The sequence below is a fragment of the Ornithodoros turicata genome, chromosome 4 (assembly GCF_037126465.1).
Source record: "Ornithodoros turicata isolate Travis chromosome 4, ASM3712646v1, whole genome shotgun sequence".
Taxonomy (NCBI): domain Eukaryota; kingdom Metazoa; phylum Arthropoda; class Arachnida; order Ixodida; family Argasidae; genus Ornithodoros; species Ornithodoros turicata.
Window position 1 is genome coordinate 52,623,663 of NC_088204.1, and position 18,429 is coordinate 52,642,091.

An 18,429-nucleotide genomic window follows, 5' to 3' on the forward strand; every position below is an offset into this window, starting at 1 on the left:
TCAATTTTTGTTGTTGTTGACATGTATTTTTTTACATTTGTCTGGTACTGAATATGTTATGATATTCACTTCAGATGAGAATGTGCACGAATTGGAGTTACAGGGATAGAGCATTCGCAGACGCGCGCACCTAGATAAAAAGAGATCATACCTGTGCTAAAATAGATCAGAGTAATAGATCAAACAAGACATGGCACGTGTGGACAAGATGAAATCTCAAAGGGGGGAAGCTGGGAAGCTGCACAGCTTGGAGTCTGTCTCAGCGACCATTCTGGGAACAAAATGGTACCTGTGAGGCTCCAGCAGGAACTTCTGGAACCATCTGAGATCAGAATGGTACCACTGATGTCACCAAAGTGGAACCAGCCACCCCACTTGGGAATACGTCAGTAGTAAGTACTGACCACGTTTATCCGGAAACGCACATCTTCATCTGGACGCCATTAATTAGCAATTAGAGCTAATTGGGACCCCCCACATTAATCAGCACCCTCCAGGGAGCCATCACACTAATTGGGGAATGTCTATCTCGCGTCCAGGCCAGTTGTGCGTTTCCGGATAATCGTGGTCATAAAAAATAAAAAAATAGGCAGAAAATAAAATAAAAAGATAGAAATAGAGTGGAGAGAAACAATTTATTCGAAAATCAACGATGCCGCAGCGAAGAAGCCGCTCCGCAACTCCCGAGTGACCAGCGTCCGCCATGTTGGTAGTTTGCACCCAGCAGTTGCAGAGATCGACGACAGGTGGCCACTTAGTTGCAAGGCATCACACCAGATGGCGCCACCATCATAGCTCTAGACGAGAAAGACAGAACAAGATACTAGCGGCAGGTAAAAATGACAGCACTGCTAAGCAAGTCTAGGCATGCGAGAGAAAAGGTCTAACCGCTACTGCTAAAACAGAAAACAGTACACATCGGGGAAAAAGGCTTACGGGGACGATCGCTTAGGCCTAACCTCAACACTATGCAGCTAACACAAGGCGGGAACCACACATCGCTAAACATGCGTCAACACGAACAAAAGGCTTGCTCACCGCAAAACAAGTCTAAACATGCGAGAAAAGGCTTAACACGAGCGCGGTCACCGCTAAACATGGCAAACATACGAGGAAAGAGGCTTACGGGGGGCGATCGCTTAGGCCTAATCCCAACACTACGCAGCTAACACAAGGCGGGAACCACACATCGCTAAACATGCGTCAACAGGCTTGGACACCGCAAAACAAGTCTAAACATGCGAGAAAAGGCTTAACACGAGCGCGGTCACCGCTAAACACGGCAAACATACGAGAAAAGGAGCGCGTCAAATCACTCACCTTTTCCCCCGCGGCAACTTCCAGGCAGAAACTGAGCGAGCGCGGAGAACATACGTCTGCTCTCTACGAGATCCAGCCAGAAAGTGAGCGAGCGCGCGGAGCGCACGTCCGTCTTCCGCGACGGTCCGAGAGAAACTGAGAGAGGCGACGCGCAGCGGCAGCTATGGATGCGCGCGCGCCCTCTGCTCCACCCGTCCGTGCATGCGCGCGCGCGCTGCTAGCTCCCTCTGCGCCGGCCGCGGGTGTTTTCGGTTTCGGCTCTCTGCTGCGCGCGCGCGCTCCTAGCGGTGACGGGTGGCTTTTCAGTTTCGCTTTCATTCTCCGTTCTTTGCGCGCGCGCGTTTATCTCTATAAAGGCAGCGCGCACCGCGCTCGCGTCATCATTCTGACCGATACGTGGAAAACGCCATGTGTGGTTTATTCTCCTGCGTTTCTCGTCGTCGCAAGGAAAAGACAAAAAACGAAGAACTTCGCGAATTTATACGCGGCATCGTGGAGGAAGCCTTTCAAGTCCACCGTCTGGAATGGTTGCCTTCGCCGAGCATGCAGGACGAATTCGGGGACTCCGTAAAATTTACCAAGGAGCTACCGCGAGAGTGAGACACGTCGCGCGCTACGCTGATCGTCGTCGACGATCACATGACCGACGCCGGTTCCTTGAAGGAGGTGACCGATCTTTTCATTCGGGGTTCTCACCACGCCAACGCGTCGATCTTCTTACTCGTTCAAAACATCTTTTTCGACAGTAGCCATTTTAGAACAATATCCTACAACGCCAGTTACGTCGTCCTGTGGCGCACCGTGCGCAGCGTGCACCAGATGGAACATTTCGGCCAACAGCTATTTGGCAGAAAAAGATTGGAGTATTTTCTGGACGCATATAAACAAGCGATGTCGTCGCCCCACGCATATTTACTCGTGGATCTTCACAACTATACGCACGAGGATCACAGGTTGCGTAGCAATATCTTTCCGGGAGAACGTCAATATATCTACGCTCCGAAATGAATCTCCGCCCTCACCTCACTTTACTCAAAGTACTCTCCACTCTACCCCCTCCACGCCGTCGCGACGTCTTGAGACGTTCGTCCTCGTCCGACATGAAACACCTCTCCGAAATTTGCCTCAATGTATTGAACGGAAAGGTGGCTCTAGCTCCAGATACGTTCGCGCGTTTGAAGAAGCACAAACGCTTTTTACGACGGCTCGCCTACAAAAAGATTCACAAGAATCCGCAAAGTTTGAAGCGCTATCTGTCTCAGCAGCGAGGACAGGGCGTTCTTTCGTCGGTGGTTCCTCTCCTGCTTTCCGCCGTGTTGAACCTTTTCGCCAATGGCCAAGAGAATTGAAGTGACCACCTCCTCCTCCATCGGAAACATTCTTTCCTCGAAGGAGAGTGACGACGTCAAAGTGAAACTCATACTGCAAGCACTGTATCGCATACTCAAGCAGTACAGATTTGACCCCTACGACAATAAAAACAAGGCGTCCGACGCTACAAATGACTTTGACTATTCGCTCCTCTCTCCAGAGGTGGACGAAGAGGAAGCGGAAAGGGTCGTCTCGGAATTAAAGAAGGTTATTTCCTGGGATCGCGAGGGTTGTGTCTCCGTGTTGGGCAAGCCCATCAGACACTCCTCCGTTTACGAACTCGTCAATTATTTGTTGCAACGTAAGACGGGAAAGAAACCTTCCTGGTTCCCCAAAGTCTCGAAACTATTGCGTCTGATTTCTCTACCCAAATCTCGCGAGCCTCAACAGCAGCAGCAGCAGCAGGCCTCCATTGCGTGGACGACTTATGGAGGGATATGAGAAACCAGAGGGTGGTTTGGGGGGTGTGGAACGCTATAGAAAAGTGCATCACATGAGCAAAAAGAAGGCTCTCGCTATTCTCAGAAAGCTGGAAGCCTACACGCTCCACCATCCGGTCAGAAGAAAGTTTAATAGGAGACGCATCATCGCGCTCAAGATCAACGACGTGTGGCAAATGGATCTCGCCGATTTTTCAAAATACAAGAGATTCAACGGTGGCTACCGCTACATTCTCGTGGCAATCGATTCCCTCTCCCGCTTTCTGCGCACCCTCCCACTAAAGACGAAGCGCCCCGCCAAAATGAAAAGGGCCATGATACGACTTTTTCGGGGAGGTAACGTACCTACACGCATCTTTTGCGACAGAGGCGGGGAATTCTACAACAAGACTGTCAAGGAGTATCTCTCACGAAAGAAGGTACACATGTATTCTACCTTCTCTCCAGTAATCAAAGCATCGCAGGCAGAGCGCGTCATACGCACTTTACACGACAGAATATTCCGTTATTTTAGAGTAACGGGAAAATACCACTTCGTTTCCGCGCTTCCCAAGATCGTGCGCGACTACAACACCACCAAACACAGGACTTTGGGCATCAGCCCGTCTGAAGTCACGCCCAAAAACGAATTGGAGCTGTTCAATAAGATAAATGGGAAGCCCGTCGTACCCTCCGTGAAAATGAAGCTCAAACTGGGGGATAAAGTGAGGGTCCTACTTCACAGAAAAGGTTTTCATAAGAGCTCGGAAGGGAGTTGGTCGCCTCAGATTTTCACCGTCTCCCGCCTGAGAGACACCTCTCCTCCCGTCGTACACCTGGAAGATTACCGGGGTTCTTTCTACCCGGAGGAGGTACTCGTCGTAACCCGAGACGCCAATCAGCCTTGGCCAGTAACGAAAGTGCTGAGGAAGAAGCAGGTGAACGGTCAGAGCTTCTCCTTGGTTCGCTGGTTCGGTTACGACAAAGAACACGACAGTTGGGTGCCGAGCAGCGACGTGGTCAAGATTGGGAAATGATGTCAGACATCTACGTCCATCTGCTCTCGAACGCCAGCATGGATAAGTTTCCCTCGAATAAACTCAACGCCTTCACGGTAGCTTTCGATAGTCCGCTTCAGCTCTCGAATTGGTATAAAGTCGGTCTGATGGATCTCAGCATAAGTAACGATTTTTTAAATATCGGCTACGAAAGGCAAGATGCGAAAATCGAGGTTTCTTTCGAGGATACGGTGGAAGCCGGCAGAACTTTTCGTGTCACCTCGGATCTCGAGAGGGATTTGGGAAAAGCCCTTTCGGAATTCGACGTTTCTTTCGCGTACAATAAATCGCGATACGACTTCGTCTTACCCGTGGACGTGAAAGCCGTGGAATTGGACCCTCGGCTCGCGCAAGCGCTCGATGCCTCGCTAACGTCCCGCGAAGCAGGTCGTGCGGTGAAACCCCCCAAATTGAGCGAACGCGAAGCCACCTCCATCTTATTGGAGCACGCCGCAGCCGTCGCTTTCGGCGACGTCACTCTGAATTCGGAAACCACGTCCCTACGGAACACACTCAACAAGTATTTCCAGACGCACAAGCTGGACGCCTCGCTAGAATTCGCGGATAACGTGTACTCTCTGAAAACACCGAAAGGGTTGCACGTACCGGAACCCTTTGTCAAGCTGCTACATCTCACAGCCGTCGAGGGACACGAAGAAACGCTACGCGTCTCTCTCCCCATAGCGCGTCAATTTTCTTTCACGATCAAGACGAAAATTCCTCGATCTTTGCAAGTACATCTGCCTCCCGGCTATTATGCGACGCCGCAAGCACTTCTAAATGCGATTAATCAGCGCGTAGGCGAACGCGCGCGCTTCAGCTTCGAAGGAACCGAACAGAAATGTAAAATTCGGCTTTCCGAGGGCACCTCCACCCTAAGACTTTCCGAGTACCTGGCCGTGCTTTTGGGCTTCGAATCGCGTACCATGTTCACGGGGGATGAGGATGCTACGAGCTCCGTCGAGGTACTCCTGGAACCCCCGTTTCACAACATAATCGTGTACACGGATATCGTGGAACCCACGTACGTGGGGAGCGGGAAAAAAACGATATTAAAAATACTACCCTTTTATTACGAGAAAGACAAGCACGTCGTCACCTACACGTTAGATAACATCCAGTATTTTAACCTGTCTCAATTCGAAATTCCCTCAGTGACGATCGTTCTCGCGGACGAAACGGGAAGACGTTTGCCGTTGCGGTCCAAAGGCAAAACCAATCTAACGTTGCATTTCAAATATGTACCGTAATTCCCCCAAAATAATTCCCGTGTACACGGGACCCCTTTTCCAACGAGGGGGCGGTGTGTTGAGCAACATATCCAAGTTTATCGTTCCCATCTGGCAGCAAATAAAACCGATCGCCAAGAGAACGTTGAAGCGCTTGGCGCGGAATTTGGCCGATGGCGAAGGAATATCGCGCGCAGTAAAAAAGACGGCCATAGCAACGGGGAGAGACATGCTGGATTCCATGGAGGGCTCTGGAAACAACAATGGGAAAAAACGCCGCAAAAGACAACAAAAGGCGCCGACACACGACGCACCTGCAGATATCTTTGGTACGCCATGAAGGTCACACATCCGCTGTGCGCACTCCGTCATGACGTCAACGAAAGGAAAAATACAGACGCCGATCTGTCTAACGAGTGATGTGATGATATTCGAACCCCCTTCCATTCAATACGGCGTGGAAGATACTTTGTACCAACTTTTTTATCCGGTCAACGGGGTAAATAATTCCGTGATCGAGTTTTGTATTCAAAATTTGCAAAGGGCACACTTGGATCTCTACGGCAGTTTCGTGTCTTTGACCGTGCGCATTGTTCGCGACGACGGGGAAGAAATGGACGAGAAAGATGTCGTTTTCCCAATAAACCACCTGTTGAGCGGCATGTTTAAGACGATCACCGTTTATGCGAACAACAAGCTCGTCAGTTCCAACGAGTTGTACGCCTACAGGAGTATTTTGGACGTCGTGCTTCATTCCACGCCCACGGCTCAAGAAACAGTGCACGCGGCTGGACTTTATGTCGAGAACGACGAACATTTAAAGGACGATTACGACGTCTCGTCTCGCGGTCCGAAACAACGTTACGAAGCGACGAAGGGTGGCAAATACTTTAACCTGGTCGGTCAGATCAATACCGACCTGTTTCAACAGCCGCGCCTGATGGTACCTGCCGTCGAAATTCGCGTCGTTTTCCTATTAAACAACGACGAATTTAAACTCGTATCGGTCCCCAAAGACAAGAAAACGTACAATTACGAGGTGGACATTAAAGAAATGACGTTACACTTGAAAAAGGTGACGCTGGCACCTTCCCTGTTTTTGGAATACGAGCGTCGGCTTCAGACCACGCCGGCCATCTACGTGTTACGCGGATTGGAAACCAAGGTGCGGAGCTTGAGTGCCGGGAGCTTGGACGCTCACTTTGAAAACGTTTACCCCGAAAGGGTACCTTCCAAATTATGCATCGCCCTGCTCGCCACGTCCGACTTTCTCGGCGACATCCAATCGAACCCCTACAAATTCCGTCATTACGACCTGTCTCATTCGATGCTCTCCGTGGACGGCCAGCAAGTGCGAGCCGAGTACGACTTTCAGAACGACCTCGTCAAAATTCCCTACGTTAACTTCTTGCAAGAACTGGGAGAGGAACATTTCAAGTATAGCTACGAGCGATTTAAAACGAACGGGTTCCTCCTCTACTTTAACTTGGACGTGGACAAGTGTTCTTCTCCTTCGCATTTGAACGAGTGGCGAAAAGGAAACGTTCGCCTGCAATTACGCTTCGCTAAAGCCCTTCCACACGCGGTCACCGTCCTCTTGATTTCCGAGTGTCCCAAGCTCATGTACGTCGACAAGGACCGTACGGTCACCTTCCCATAAAAAAAAGATGTACGAGAGCGACATCTTGGAACTCGTGTCCCTGAACCCCTTCGCTTCCTCCATGCTGAGAGGCATTTGCGCTTCAAACGAAGCCTTCGTTTTACGCAAACCCGGCTATTTAATCATCAATACGGAAGAGCGAAGAAGGCGCGGGCAGCACTGGGTGCTCTACCTGAAAAACTACGACGGGTCTACCGTGTTTTTCGACAGCTACGGACTTCCCCCCATCGAAGCAAACCTTCGAAGGACTTTACCTGTAGTGGACGAGTATAACGACAAGTGTATTCAATCACCCTTTTCGCCTTACTGCGGGCTTTTTTGTATCTACGTAGCCACGCGCATGTCGAAACGCTACAGCTTGAAAAGTTGTGTAGCCATGTTTTCCTGTAACCTCGAAGAGAATGACGAAACAATAAAACGTCTCCTCGTGAGCGAACTCGTTTCGTAAAAAATAGACTATTTATTTTTTCACGACATACACAAGACCCTTGCGAGACGATCTTCCAATGTGCTGACCCGACGCTCACCGCCGTCGTCGCCGGTCTGCACCGTGACGTCGAGGGATGTGTGGAGAAGCCAGTAGCGACGGACGATAGGCCGGTTGAAACCCGCGTTGATGAGACACGGGTCGACTGTCTCTCCTCGTCTATACTTTTCCAACAGCTCGAGCTTGTAATCTACGAAACGCTTCATTTTCTTTGCAATCTTCCCACTGACGGTGAACAGACGTAAGGGTATCGTCTTGAGAATCGAGCGAAAGTCTCCCTCGCAGCTATCGCCGTGAATATAATCGCGTAATCGCAGCAAGTCCCGATACATTCGTGTTTGCACAAAGGTGGCAAACCTCTGCTCGGGCGTCATCATGACTGAGACGGAATGAGAGTAGACAACCTTTTTTTTATTTCTCGTTACACACGAATTAGGCTCCAGCTTTGGTTTCGTAGCCGGGAAGGCAGCCCAAATACGGACGAAGGCTCGAGTCTAACCAATGGCTGGGGTTTCTCGACCAGAGTCCACCGCAGCGACAGGTAGTCAGTTGATCGCCGATTCGCAAAAAGAAGGTCTTTGGAGGAGGCTTGAAGGTTAGGACCAGGGGTAGATCTCCCGTCAGTAGCCATTCGTAATCTGCAACGAAAGGAGTGTGAGAAACGCGTGTTTTTTTTAAACTCAAACACACACACGTACAATCTTCTTCAGTCACAGAGTGACACTGATGGTCCATCTTCTCCATCTTCCTTCAATAGTCGAAGTCCTTCGCAACGTACGTCGAACGGTACCGTCCGACAGCCGAGAAACGGGCGAATCAATCGGTCTGTCCAATGCTTTTGCTCTGGAAAAAAATGTGAACGATTATAGAACGTATTAAAAAAAAAATAACGAGGAAGCGTACCTTTGGACCACAATCCACCGCAATTGGTGCAGAAGAAGCGGGCCCTGCCAATCTCCCGAAATATGTGAGGCGGGAAAAAACCGACTTCACGCGCAGCAAAAGTGTTGTACACTGGAAACGAAACTCTTCAAACATTTCGACGATGATGATGACGTCATGGGTATTACTTACGAGGATCTACCAAGCTGATCATAATGGAATGACGATCGACCATTCGCTTCGACATTTATAGTAAAGCTTTGCCTCTCACTCTCTATGACGTCATTGAACGTGTTTGAACATGTTAAGACGTGTTTGAACATGTTTGGACACGGGCGGCGAAGTCGCCCCTGGACACACTCGTTCCTCTCTCACCCTCTCTATGACGTCATTGAACGTGTCTGAACATGTTTGGACGTGTTTGAACATGTTGTGACGTCACTGCACATGTTTGAACATGTTGTGACGTGTGTAGACACGAACCCCGCAATACGAAAAACGTCACGCAGTACGAATTAGATTGGTGGTTAGTGTGTCGCGCCCAGTGTAGAAGGATCCTGGGTTCGAATCCCACACTGGGACGGCTACACAGGATGTGACAGCGGGTCGTCTCTCTCTCTCTCTCTCCGTCTTTGTAGTCCTTGGACGTGTCTGGTCTCGAACCCCCTGTGTCTCCCCTCGTCCTCCTCCTCCTCGCACGATATTGGAGGAACAAAGGGCGGCATCTTGTCACAGAAGGAAAGTGGCGGATTTACGTAATCGATGGATATGACGTGAATGGGGTTAGTGCGAGCGTGAGAACCCTGTACTATAAGATAATCATCCCCTGTACCCCCCCTTGTCCACTATTCTCGAATCAAGAGCGACGAGAAAATGCTGCATACGTTCCAGACGATTTTGGACCTTCTGGTCCACATTCGCCCGCCGTTTGGTAAGTTTTTCTTTATCTCTTCTTGTTTAGAAATAGTTATTTTCTAATACCTAACGTTCCTCTGTAGGTTTCACTGTGACACACATTGTGCAGCTATTTTTCCAGCTGATCCCCGGTGTGGGGGGAGATGTGCCCCGCTTGGATATGGAGACGTTTTTGCAAGCGTTCGCCATCGTAGGCGAAGAAGACATTGAGACGGCCACCACAGAAGTGCTCATGGCGTGCTACGGCAGGGAGTGGCGAGAAATCGCTGTGCAGCGGGGACTAGAGGGAGAGCTCTTTTTCAGAGTGCCCCGAAGCTTAGAGGAGCATACTTTACCGCTAGAAGGTACTGCTCCTTTAAGCTTCGGGGAAGCGGAGCACCTCCTCTACTCCCTGGTGCACCAGTGGAACAGAGCGAGTGCAGCGGGTTGGAGAGAACTCGCTGAACGCTGGATGGCGAGTCAAATACCGTGAGTGTTTTTCGATTGTGGTTTTTGTTCGTAGAATCCTTATTCTGGCCCTTTATTACTAGATTGGATCCCTGGGTTCTTATGGAAGACCATGAAGCACCCATGTAAACACGTCAGCCAATAAACGCATATCGTCTTTCGCATCACGCGACTCTCTCTCTCTCTCTCTGCCCCAATACAATAGAAGAATAGGAAACCACAGATCCTGCGTATAAAAGCGAGCGTGGGATAGGCCGCAGTTAAAGATGATGATGTCGACGATGTCACCACCACCACCACCACAACGTTCGGTCTGCTTGCGCAGGAGGTAAGTGCATTTGTATGTGTTTAGATCGATGTTTGATTAATGCCTCCTCTTCTCTATTTGCTAGGTGCACACAGGAGAATTATTTCAAATTGGGGGGAGGGACTTCATGCCTAACATGAGGTCCGATTAGGCTCCGCTAAGTTCAAAATTAGGGGGAGCATCGCCCGCATTATTCAAAATTGGGGAGGGACGGGAATTTATGGCGAATATGAATTCTGATTAGGCTTAATGGGGAATTGTGGGGCGTCCCCCGCCCCAGTCAAAATTGGGAATGGGTAAAGGAGTTTATGGCTAACATGAATTCTGATTAGGCGTAATGGGGAACATTTGGGGGGTACATTTTAATCTGGCCTTATTCAAAATTGAACTCCTTCTTTCATTTTTCGTTAGATTATTCCAAAACGGGGGGGGAGAATTCGTACATAACACGAATTTCATTAGAGACCATGTTGATTATGCAAAATTAAGGAGTTCTTAAAGGGAGAATTATTTCAAATTGGGGTTAAATTAAAACTTTCTTTCATTTTTCGTTTGGTTGTCATCGTCGACATCCTATGCGATATTGCAATGGCGCGGTGTCCAAAGTACAGACGACACTGTCGCAATGCGAGGAGGAGGAGAGCGGTGTAGCGACTATAAAAGGTGCGCTGGTTCTACGACGGTTGATCGACAGCCCATGAGGGGCATTCATCCAGTTTCGTGGAGCAAAATGTAAGACGAGTGGTTCTGCTGTGACAGGAGCATTCATCCACGACGTGAGTCGTTTCGTGGAGCAAAATGTAAGTTGACCGTCTCTGCTGTGAGAGTGTATTCTATGTATGACATTGTTTTTCAGGAACCAATAGCCGCTGTCGTCGCACATCATGCAGCACAGGAAAAGCCGTCCAGCAACCTCCCCGTTAGGCCAAACTGCCTTCCTGTATAGCAGTAGGACCCCTCCTTGTACAGCATTGGGCAAGGAAGACCGTGAGCGCCTTTGTGAATCGAGTGACCGTGGAACAAAGAGCAGGCATCTATCGACCAAGTCCTTTGTATGTATTCAATAAAGATGTTTCAGTGAAAGAACACGCAGAGTCTCGTCAAAGTTATTCGGTCTGTTTAATGCGTTGCATGTCAATAACCAATCGGTATTTCAATAAATCAGTGACAAAATTGACGATGTAGACTGCTTGCAAATGTCGCTGCTTCCGCAGGGCGTGCTTAATATGAGCGATGGCACGAGCGAGAAGGTCCACGATGTCTGCAGCGATGTAGTTGAATTCTGCGTTGGCCAAGCTCACAAATTCGCTCATCAGTCCCAGGGGTCCGTCAGGAACCGTTATGCAGACGTTCTTGTAACGGGCGTAGATCCGACGCACCATCTCCTGCAGCGGCCCCGGCGAGATCTCTCCTATATTGCCAAAGCCTACCATGTCTATCACGTAGCGAAAAGCAGTGATGACGAGCTCGTTGCGGGGACTTTCGCCGTTGAAACATTCCTTCTCCACTTCTTCCCAAGAAGCGTGGGTACGGGAACAATTTTGTAAAGAGTGGTAGCTGAACATCTTCACGTAGTGATGACGCGAGCGCGGTGCGCGCTGCCTTTATAGAGATAAACGCGCGCGCGCAAAGAACGGAGAATGAAAGCGAAACTGAAAAGCCACCCGTCGCCGCTAGGAGCGCGCGTGCGCGCGCAGCAGAGAGCCGAAACCGAAAACACCCGCGGCCGGCGCAGAGGGAGCTAGCAGCGCGCGCGCGCATGCGCGGACGGGTGGAGCAGAGGGCGCGCGCGCATCCATAGCTGCCGCTGCGCGTCGTCTCTCTCAGTTTCTCTCGGACCGTCGCGGAAGACGGACGTGCGCTCCGCGCGCTCGCTCACTTTCTGGCTGGATCTCGTAGAGAGCAGACGTGTGTGTTCTCCGCGCTCGCTCAGTTTCTGCCTGGAAGTTGCCGCGGGGGAAAAGGTGAGTGATTTGACGCGCTCCTTTTCTCGTATGTTTGCCGTGTTTAGCGGTGACCGCGCTCGTGTTAAGCCTTTTCTCGCATGTTTAGACTTGTTTTGCGGTGTCCAAGCCTGTTGATGCATGTTTAGCGATGTGTGGTTCCCGCCTTGTGTTAGCTGCGTAGTGTTGGGATTAGGCCTAAGCGATCGCTCCCCGTAAGCCTCTTTCCTCGTATGTTTGCCGTGTTTAGCGGTGACCGCGCTCGTGTTAAGCCTTTTCTCGCATGTTTAGACTTGTTTTGCGGTGAGCAAGCCTTTTGTTCGTGTTGACGCATGTTTAGCGATGTGTGGTTCCCGCCTTGTGTTAGCTGCATAGTGTTGAGGTTAGGCCTAAGCGATCGTCCCCGTAAGCCTTTTTCCCCGATGTGTACTGTTTTCTGTTTTAGCAGTAGCGGTTAGACCTTTTCTCTCGCATGCCTAGACTTGCTTAGCAGTGCTGTCATTTTTACCTGCCGCTAGTATCTTGTTCTGTCTTTCTCGTCTAGAGCTATGATGGTGGCGCCATCTGGTGTGATGCCTTGCAACTAAGTGGCCACCTGTCGTCGATCTCTGCAACTGCTGGGTGCAAACTACCAACATGGCGGACGCTGGTCACTCGGGAGTTGCGGAGCGGCTTCTTCGCCGCGGCATCGTTGATTTTCGAATAAATTGTTTCTCTCCACTCTATTTCTATCTTTTTATTTTATTTTCTGCCTATTTTTTTATTTTTTATGACCACGATTATCCGGAAACGCACAACTGGTCTGGACGCGAGATAGACATTCCCCAATTAGTGTGATGGCTCCCTGGAGGGTGCTGATTAATGTGGGGGGTCCCAATTAGCTCTAATTGCTAATTAATGGCGTCCAGATGAAGATGTGCGTTTCCGGATAAACGTGGTCAGTACTTACTACTTACGTCTGGGACCATCCACATTCAACTGGAACCATTCCGGGACCATCAAACATCCAACTGGAACCAGTCCGTATTCAACTGGAACCGTTCTGGGACCAGACCAGATTTTCGCCTGGGAAGAGGTGCAGTAGTGATCCGATACTTATCTATAGTTATCTGAACTGCCTTCATGATGTGTCATTGTCCCGCTTGCACGGGACGGACTTACTTTGTCGGACAGTTAAATGAGAACGAGCGACTGAGAAGTGACCTTTGTGATTTCGCACATGCATGTATCAAACTTTGCAACAAATTGTGTAATATCACATTATCGTCTCATAGTGTTGCCACTGTTGCTGCATGTACACTATTTGTAGTAAATCTGTTATCATACCTGCTATGGGGTGTTAGTTATTCTTGTTATAATAAATATTTGAATTTATTGCTGATTGTCACTTTATTCATTTGTTAGCGTGCTTCCAGTTTCGGCTTTGTGCAGCAATTTATGTTGTATAAGTTGCTTTACTTGAGCGGAACCTCCTGCCTTGGAACATGGGTTCCAGGAGAAGGTAGGCTGAAGTGGAAGCACTCCTGCATCGGGACCCCATAATCCGACTGGAGACATGCTGCATATCCAGCCTTTTTCCAACCTGCGTCCACTGTGGAACAAGTTCTAGACCAGTCTTTCTCCGGCTGGATGCAGCCTGTTTCTAGCCAGGTACAAGCCCGTTTCCAGGCTAGATCCTGCCAAATTCCAGGCCGGAACCAGCCTGTTTCCAGGCTAGATCCAGTCATATGCCATGTTCCCAGGCGAAAAAATGAACTGGGAAGTCAACTGGTACCAGTTCGTTCCCAGTTGCCTCCAACTGGTCATGAACTGGAACCAAGTGGGATCAAACTGGCGGCAACTGGAAACTAAAGTGGTACCAGTTCAAGCTGGGCTGGTGGCAACTGGAAAGTGAAGTGGTACCAGTTCAAGCTGGGCTGGTGGCAACTGGACATGAACTGGTACCAGTTCAAACTGGGCTGGTGGCAAGTGGACATGAGCTGGTACCAGTTCAAGCTGGGCAGGTGGCAACTGGACAGTGAAGTGGTACCAGTTCAAACTGGGCTGGTGGCAACTGGACATGAACTGGTACCAGTTCAAACTGGGCTGGAGGCAACTGGACATGACCTGGTACCAGTAGAAGGTGGGGGTGGCAACTGGAAAGTGAAGTGGTGCGCCAGTTCAAACTGGGCTGGTGGCAACTGGACATGAACTGGTACCAGTTCAAACTGGGCTGGAGGCAACTGGACATGACCTGGTACCAGTTGAAGGTGGGGGTGGCAACTGGAAAGTGAAGTGGTGCGCCAGTTCAAACTGGGCTGGAGGCAACTGGAAAGTGAAGTGGTGCCAGTTCAAGCTCGACCAGCTGACATGTTTGGGAGAAGTTTCGGTTTGGGGTTTCCGGGATATGTTGGTAATAACATATATGAAGATTACGAAAGAAAGGTTGGGGGGAGGATCGGAAAGCAACTTTATAGTAAAAAAATCATATTTCTATTTTTTTTTAAGGTGCGCTAATGTTAACAAAAGCTAATTTGGAATTATTATGTTTGCATATTTTGCGCGTTCCTGCTCCCCTGATGAATGACGCGTTTGAACAAGATGTAACGGTCGCTTGCTGCTTCAAGATGCAGCGTTCGCGCTTGTCTGCCGTGTTTTGACTTTTCGCGTTCGTCTCAGCATGCCCCAAGTGACATTTTTGCTCTTAATGTTATTAGCGTGACATGCGACAATATAAATTACAGTGAGCGTCATCGGCTTCAGTACGACCAGACAGGTGTCATGCGATTGCGGCTCTGTTGCAGCTGCGAAGACTGCTTCATCGTGAGTACTATGCTCAAGTGTTTTTTGATTCCTGCGAATAAAGCAGAAATATAAATAATGGTACCGTCCTGCTGCACGCAACGTTTGTCTCCCCAGTGTGTTGCACGAGAACATATTGACGCGTTTCTTTCACGACCAACGCCCGGTTTATGTAAATGCGATGTTAACGTTAACAAAGCAACTTTTTGCACACCACACGCTGTGAAAAGTCTCACTTGGTTTCTCGTTCTTTTATTCATCATGTGCCGTTAGTCTGCGCGTTCCCGCTTTTAATGCATGTCATTCTCGTGTTTCAGATCCTTCACACGGAAAACACGGGTTGCTCTAGAATCCGCATAGCTCACCAGAGTACTCGTGGCGTGGATCGGAAAAGCATGTGAGTCTGTCTGAGTAGTTGTGCCTTTCAATTCATGTTTTGGTGATAATATTGTGCTTCACAGGACGACTGCGAAGCAATATGTCGGACTCCACAAGCGCCTTCTCTAACGGGGGATACACAGGAAAGGTGAGTTTTCTGCGACATATGTGTGTATAGTGAACTAAATGAATTAGTAATGATAGCTCTTCTGCAGCTCTATACGTAGAAAACCAACTGATGACATGACTTCCACGGCTGCCCGGAATGCTTCCTGTTTTCCTCAACCGTTTCTGTAAAGTCAGTGAGAAACTGCATCGTGAAATACAAAATGTCTGTTTCAGAAGTGCACAATAAAATAATTCATGTTTATTTCAGTATCATTGCATCTGTGGGTTTCATCATGGAGATCCAAATGAGCTCCCGAGTGGCTCAGTTCCGCTTGGAGGAGAAACGTTGCTACTTCGGCTGCGACCAGTTGCAAGCTGGTATTTTGAACTGGGACCAGTTCAAGCTGGGACCAGCTGCCAACCGGTTTTGAACTGGTCCCAGTTCAAACTGGGACCAGCTCAAGCTGTGTTATTGAACTGGGACCAGTTCAAGCTGGGACCAGCTGCAAACTGGTTTTCAACTGGTCCCAGTTCAAACTGGGACCAGCTCAAACTGTGTTATTGAACTGGGACCAGTTCAAGCTGGGACCAGCTGCAAACTGGTTTTGAACTGGTCCCAGTTCAAACTGGGACTAGCTCAAACTGTGTTATTGAACTGGGACCAGTTCAAGCTGGGACCAGCTGCAAACTGGTTTTGAACTGGTCCCAGTTTGAACTGGTCCCAGTTCAATAACACAGTTTGAACTGGTCCCAGTTGGAAAATTTTTCATCTGGGTTGGAACTAAACCAATAATCCAGCTGGGATTCCCACTGCAGTTCCAGCTGAAACTTTTACTAGGGAGCGGACGGTCGAAAAACGTCTCAAACGGACCGCTGTCCCGATATCAGTGTTTCTCCTTGTGACGTCTGACAATGCGAACACCAGTGCACACGAAGTATGTATTTACCGATACACAGGAATAATACCAGTACTACATATATGATATGGTTGATTTCAAATTAAGATTGATTTTTGTGATGCTACGCAGCGTAATGTAGAGCACTGCACGGGCCTAGAGTGGAAAACCTCGCCACTTCATCATCAGAATATATCTGTTGTTGTTGCACGGGCCCCAGCTTACCCGCGGCCCGGGCCGGGCTGGACTTGGCGTTTTTGATGCGGGCCTGGGCCGGGCTCGGGTTTCGGCCACCGGCCACACACACACGCCGCCCATGACAACACCGGCCATGGTCGGGCATGTACACGAACATATTTCACGAGACCGGACAGCTGCCATTATTCATGTCAGTTTTTGTTTCATTGCGGGTTTGGGGATATCATGGTACTCTCATCTGAGAACTACCAGTTTCTATATATGTGATCATGCTGATTTCGTGTAATGGGTCTGGATTTCACACGTGCGCTCACACGCATTTGGGGACGATTGGTGTGGCGGGCGCGCTGAGATGTTTGCCGATAAGACGAAAGGAGTTGGCGATTTGGGCAACAGAAGGAGCGTCCTTCGCTTCACCCAAGCAAGAGAGTAGCAGTCGCGTAGGTGTTTCGGCATATTTCGTTCGCGTGAGAGTCCGGCACGAGGGTCAGTTAAGTTAGGTGCTCCCACATATTCGGTTCGCGTGAGAGTCCGGCACGAGGGTCAGCTAGTCCCCTCCCTCATCCGCTTTCATCCTTCCCCCGAGCAACGTGCCGCCAATCTAGGCAGGCAGACCGCTCCCTACGTCACCCACCTCCTTTCCCTCGCTGCCCTGTGCTCTAGTAAATCTAAATACAGCTCCGGGCCTCGAGGACACTTAGAGCAGAGGCGAGCTATTACCGGGCCTGAGCATGGGAACAGTCGGGTACGGGCTGGGCCGGGGCCGGACCCGGGTTGGAAATCTATAGAAGACGTCGGTACGGGCCGTAGCAGCCGGGCACGGGCCTGAAAATTAGGCCCGTACAGTGCTCTAGCGTAATGTACCAAACGGAACACACCCCTTCCATTGGGGAGCCCTGAGCTCTCGCAGGAGAATATCAGCATCAGATAAATTGTGCGCTATAGATACTGACCGTATTCTTCATTTACATCAGCGACACAGGCTTCCATCGTGACTGACAAGACAGTGAAAATCGGAAGTAAAAGCGTGCAAGCCGTCTGATTTACAGTCAACACCTCTCAACCTTTATAGTGATGATTTCAACAACTATTGCCCATACACCCTCATGCTCACAGGTGGGTCAAGCTGTTTTGTTTAACATTGTAAGTTCTGCATTCCTTGCAGGTGCATGATATGACAATATCTTCAATCAGTATGATCGCACAAAGTAGGCACAAATGTTTGCGTCACGCTTCTCACCGCAAAAGCTGAGTGCCCAAGTGGGCACGATTTATCTTAGAAAAATCAGCGAGAGGTGAACAAGATGGCTGCAGGGGACATTTTGCGGTCTGGCACAATCTTTTTCAGTGGGGCCAGTGCAGCCAAGGTGTGAATTCATAGCCTCTTATGTTTTCACAGATTCAAATGACACCTTCTAGTATTTGCTGTTGACCATGTTCTGTGGTTACTCGAGCAGATTAATAATAAAGTGATCTCACCTACAACGCCTACCAGAAAGGTTCCAGACGCCGTCTCGCGAGTCGCGACACAGGTAGGATTATCAGAACTCACGGCCGTGTTGCAGAACATAGAGTGGAAACCAACAGGCAAACATTGGAAAAGTCTAGCACTCGCAAGTGAATAAGATAACTATTTAAAGAGACTGAAACATTCAAATAATTTATTTTACTAAAACACAAGCTTTCGAATAGAGTCCGTCCTTCCTTCATCAGGTACGATACAGACACACACACACTTGGTCCAGGTATATAGTATACTGATGTACATTAGAGAAAGGGGACAAAGAGAGTGGTGAGTAAGAAATACAAATTCTTGTTAGAAAGGACTGACGGTGCGGAAAAAATAATACAAAAGAAGGCACACAAGCTTTGCGTACTTGAATTTTCTGTTACAATAATTCGATCTTCAACAATGGTGCAAAAGGTAAATGTCGTAAAAGGTAAAAAGAACTATCTTGTAGTTACTTATAGTAAACAATTGCAATATGGAATTGCCGTGCTTGGAAATGCTTATGGGCCATGTAGTTCAC

The 18,429-nt window shown here is 49.2% G+C and overlaps 3 long non-coding RNA genes across 3 annotated transcripts; 2 read left to right on the forward strand and 1 right to left on the reverse strand.

The window, feature by feature from the left end:
- Window positions 1-621: 621 nt before the first annotated feature.
- Window positions 622-1,463, reverse strand: LOC135393173 (uncharacterized). The gene is made up of 2 exons (XR_010422509.1): window positions 1,321-1,463; window positions 622-797 (listed from the first exon to the last, which is right to left on the reverse strand). It is a non-coding gene; the product is annotated as an uncharacterized LOC135393173 (long non-coding RNA).
- Window positions 1,464-11,950: 10,487 nt separating this feature from the next.
- LOC135393174 (uncharacterized) lies at window positions 11,951-12,763 on the forward strand. The gene is made up of 2 exons (XR_010422510.1): window positions 11,951-12,059; window positions 12,583-12,763. It is a non-coding gene; the product is annotated as an uncharacterized LOC135393174 (long non-coding RNA).
- A 1,795-nt stretch (window positions 12,764-14,558) lies between these two features.
- On the forward strand, window positions 14,559-15,321 carry LOC135393175 (uncharacterized). The gene is made up of 3 exons (XR_010422511.1): window positions 14,559-14,840; window positions 15,137-15,216; window positions 15,281-15,321. It is a non-coding gene; the product is annotated as an uncharacterized LOC135393175 (long non-coding RNA).
- Window positions 15,322-18,429: the final 3,108 nt, after the last annotated feature.